The sequence below is a fragment of the Panthera uncia genome, chromosome A2 (genome assembly GCF_023721935.1).
Source record: "Panthera uncia isolate 11264 chromosome A2, Puncia_PCG_1.0, whole genome shotgun sequence".
In the NCBI taxonomy this organism is placed as follows: domain Eukaryota; kingdom Metazoa; phylum Chordata; class Mammalia; order Carnivora; family Felidae; genus Panthera; species Panthera uncia.
The window spans coordinates 95,748,500-95,753,576 of record NC_064816.1 but is presented as its reverse complement, the minus strand read 5'-3'; positions in this window follow the sequence as shown (position 1 = coordinate 95,753,576).

The following is a 5,077-nucleotide window of genomic DNA, read 5'->3' as shown; positions in this document are numbered from 1 at the left end:
CAGTTTCTTTATTTGTCTTTCTGTTGCTTCATTATTAATGTATAAGAATGCAACTGATTTCCATACATTGATTTTGTATCCTGCGACTTTGCTGAATTCATGTATCAGTTCTAGCAGACTTTTGGTGGAGTCTATTGGGTTTTCCATGTATAATATCATGTCATCTGCAAAAAGTGAAAGCTTGACTTCATCTTTGCCAATTTTGATGCCCTTGATTTCCTTTTGTTGTCTGATTGCTGATGCTAGCACTTCCAACACTATGGTAAACAACAGCGGTGAGAGTGGGCATCCCTGTCGTGTTCCTGATCTCAGGGAGAAAGCTCTCAGTTTTTCCCCATTGAGGATGATATTAGCTGTGGGATTTTCATAAATGACTTTTATGATGTTTAAGTATGTTCCTTCTATCCTGACTTTCTCGAGGGTTTTTATTAAGAAAGGATGCTGAATTTTGTCAAATGCTTTTTCTGCATTGATTGACAGGATCATATGGTTCTTATCTTTTCTTTTATTAATGTGAAGTATCACATTGATTGATTTGTGAATGTTAAACCAGCCCTGCAGTCCAGGAATGAATCCCACTTGACCATGGTGTATAATTCTTTTTATATGCTGTTGAATTCGATTTGCTAGTATCTTATTGAGAATTTTTGCATCCATATTCATCAGGGATATTGGTCTGTAGTTCTCTTTTTTTGCTGGGCCTCTGTCTGGTTTAGGAATCAAAGTAATGCTGGCTTCATAGAATGAGTCTGGAAGTTTTCCTTCCCTTTCTATTATTTGGAACAGCTTGAGAAGGATAGCTATTATTTCTGCTTTAAATGTCTGGTAGAATTCCCCTGGGAAGCCATCTGGTCCTGGACTCTTATTTGTTGGGAGATTTTTGATAACTGATTCAATTTCTTTGCTGGTTATGGGTCTGCTCAAGTTTTCTCTTTCTTCCTGTTTGAGTTTTGGAAGTGTGTGGGTGCTTAGGAATTTGTCCATTTCTTCCAGGCTGTTCAGTTTGTTGGCATGTAATTTTTCATAGTATTCCCTGATAATTGCTTGTATCTCTGAGGGATTGGCTGTAATAATTCCATTTCCGTTCATGATTTTATCTATTTGGGTCATCTCCCTTTCCTTTTTGAGAAGCCTGGCTAGAGGTTTATCAATTTTATTTTTTCAAAAAACCAACTCTTGGTTTCATTGATCTGCTCTACAGGTTTTTTAGATTCTATATTGTTTATTTCTGCTCTGATCTTTATTATTTCTCTTCTTCTGCTGGGTGTGGGGTGTCTTTGCTGTTCTGCTTCTATTTCCTTTAGGTGTGCTATTAGATTTTGTATTTGGGATTTTTCCTGTTTCTTTTTTTTTTTTTTTCTGCAGATTTTTCCTGTTTCTTGAGATAGGCCTGGATTGCAATGTATCTTCCTCTCAGGACTGCCTTCGCTGCCTCCCAAAGCGTTTGGATTGTTGTATTCTCATTTTCATTTTTTTCCATATATTTTTAAATTTCTTCTCGAATTGCCTGGTTGACCCATTCATTCTTTAGTAGGGTGTTCTTTCACCTCTATGCTCTTGGAGGTTTTCCAGACTTTTTCCTGTGGTTGATTTCACGTTTCATAGCACTGTGGTCTGAAAGTATGCATGGTATGATTTCTTTTTTTTTTTTTTTTTTTTTTTTTTGTAGCTGAGTTTATTTTTTATTTTTTTTTTAATTTTTTTTAATATATGAAATTTATTGTCAAATTGGTTTCCATACAACACCCAGTGCTCATCCCAAAAGGTGCCCTCCTCAATACCCATCACCACCCTCCCCGCCCTCCCACCCCCCATCAACCTTCAGTTTGTGCTCAGTTTTTAACAGTCTCTTATGCTTTGGCTCTCTCCCACTCTAACCTCTTTTTCTTTTTTTCCTTCCCCTCCCCCATGGGTTTCTGTTAAGTTTCTCAGGATCCACATAAGAGTGAAACCATATGGTATCTGTCTTTCTCTGTATGGCTTATTTTACTTAGCATCACACTCTCCAGTTCCATCCACGTTGCTACAAAAGGCCATATTTCATTTTTTCTCATTGCCATATAGTATTCCATTGTGTATATAAACCACAATTTCTTTATCCATTCATCAGTTGATGGACATTCTCTTTCCACAATTTGGCTATTGTTGAGAGTGCTGCTATAAACATTGGGGTACAAGTGCCCCTATGCATCAGTACTCCTGTATCCCTTGGATAAATTCCTAGCAGTGCTATTGCTGGGTCATAGGGTAGGTCAATTTTTAATTTTCTGAGGAACCTCCACACTGTTTTCCAAAGTGGCTGCACCAGTTTGCATTCCCACCAACAGTGCAAGAGGGTTCCTGTTTCTCCACATCCTCTCCAGCATCTATAGTCTCCTGATTTCTTCATTTTGGCCACTCTGACTGGCGTGAGGTGATATCTGAGTGTGGTTTTGATTTGTATTTCCCTGATAAGGAGTGACGTTGAACATCTTTTCATGTGCCTGTTAGATTTTGTATTTGGGATTTTTCTTGTTTCTTGAGATAGGCCTGGATTGCAATGTATTTTCCTCTCAGGACTGCCTTCGCTGCATCCCAAAGCGTTTGGGTTGTTGTATTTTCATTTTCGTTTGTTTCCATATATTTTTTAATTTCTTCTCTAATTGCCTGTTGACCCACTCATTCTTTAGTAGGGTGTTCTTTAACCTCCATGCTTTTGGAGGTTTTCCAGACTTTTTCCTGTGGTTGATTTCAAGCTTCATAGCATTGTGGTCTGAAAGTATGCATGGTATAATTTCAATTCTTGTAAACTTATGAAGGGCTGTTTTGTGACCCAGTATATGATCTATCTTGGAGAATGTTCCATGTGCACTCGAGAAGAAAGTATATTCTGTTGCTTTGGGATGCAGAGTTCTAAATATATCTGTCAAGTCCATCTGATCCAATGTATCATTCAGGGCCCTTGTTTCTTTATTGAACTTGTGTCTAGATGATCTATCCATTTCTGTAAGTGGGGTGTTAAAGTCCCCTGCAATGACCACATTCTTATCAATGAGGTTGCTTATGTTTATGAGTAATTGTTTTATATATTTGGGGGCTCCGGTATTCGGCGCATAGACATTAATAATTGTTAGCTCTTCCTGATGGATAGACCCTGTAATTATTATATAATGCCCTTCTTCATCTCTTGTTACAGCCTTTAATTTAAAGTCTAGTTTGTCTGATTTAAGTATGGCTACTCCAGCTTTCTTTTGGCTTCCAGTAGCATGATAAATAGTTCTCCATCCCCTCACTCTCAATCTAAAGGTGTCCTCAGATCTAAAATGAGTCTCTTGTAGACAGCAAATAGATGGGTCTTGTTTTTTTTATCCATTCTGATACCCTATGTCTTTTGGTTGGCGCATTTAATCCATTTACATTCAGTGTTATTATAGAAAGATACGGGTTTAGAGTCATTGTGATGTCCGTAGGTTTCATGCTTGTAGCGATGTCTCTGGTACTTTGTCTCACAGGATCCCCCTTAGGATCTCTTGTAGGGCTGGTTTAGTGGTGATGAATTCCTTCAGTTTTTGTTTGTTTGGGAAGACCTTTATCTCTCCTTCTATTCTGAATGACAGACTTGCTGGACAAAGGATTCTCGGCTGCATATTTTTTCTGTTCATCACATGAAGATTTCCTGCCATTTCTTTCTGGCCTGCCAAGTTTCAGTAGATAGGTATGCCACTAGTCTTATGGGTCTCCCTTTATATGTTAGGGTGTGTTTATCCTTAGCTGCTTTCAGAATTTTTTCTTTATCCTTGTATTTTGCCAGTTTCATTATGATATGTCGTGCAGAAGATCGATTCAAGTTATGTCTGAAGGGAGTTATCTGTGCCTCTTGGATTTCAATTCCTTTTTCCTTCCCCAGATCAGGGAAGTTCTCAGCTATGATTTGTTCAAGTACACCTTCAGCCCCTTTCTCTCTCTCTTCCTCTTCTGGAATTCCTATTATATGGATATTGTTCCATTTCATTGCATCACTTAGTTCTCTAATCCTCCCCTCATACTCCTGGATTTTTTTATCTCTCTTTTTCTCAGCTTCCTCTTTTTCCATGATTTTATCTTCTAATTCACCTATTCTCTCCTCTGCCTCTTCAATCCGAGCTGTGGTCGCCTCCATTCTATTTTGCACCTCATTTATAGCATATTTTAGCTTCTCATGACTATTTCTTAGTCCCTTGATGTCTGTAGCAATAGATTCTCTGCTGTCCTTTATACTTTTTTCAAGCCCAGCGATTGATTTTATACTGTTATTCTAAATTCTTGTCCTGTTATATTGCTTAAATTGTTTTTGATCAATTCGTTAGCTGTCCCTACTTCCTGGAGTTTCTTTTGAGGAGAATTCTTCCATTTCATCATTTTGGGTAGTCCCTGTGGTGGCTCCAAACTGCAGGGCACTTCCCCTGTGCTGTCCAGAGTAATTTGCATTGGTGGGTGGGGCTGCAGTCAGACCTGATATTTGTCCCCAGCCCACCGTGGGGGCCATAGTCAGACTGGTGTGTACCTTGTTTTCCCCTCTCCCAGGGGCAGGACTCAGTGTGGAGTGGTGTGGCCCCTGTCTGGGCTACTTGCACACTGTCAGGCTTGTGGTGCTGCTTTGATGGGATCTGGCATATTAGTCAGGGTGGATCCACAAGGTGCACAGGGGCGGGAGGGGCAGGCTTAACTCGCTTTACCATTTGGGGTCCCTGTGTGAGGGGGCCTGCAGCACCGGGAGGGAGGCAGGCAGGCAGACCCGTCAGAGGGATGGATCCACAGAAGCACAGCGTTGGGTGTTTGCGCAGTGCAAGCAAGTTCGGTGACGAGAACTGGTTCCCTTTGGGATTTCGGCTGGGGGATGGGACAGGGAGATGGCACTGGCCAGCGTCTTTGTTCCCCGCCGAGCTGAGCTCTGTCTTCCAGGGCTCAACACCTTCCCTCCTGGTGTTCTCTCGCCCTCCCACTCTCCGAGCAGATTTGTTGATTTTTAATATCCAGATGTTAAGTCCTGCTGGCTATCAGAACTCATGCAGTCTGGCCCCTCCGCTTTTGCAAGCCAGACTCAGGAGCTCTGCCTTGC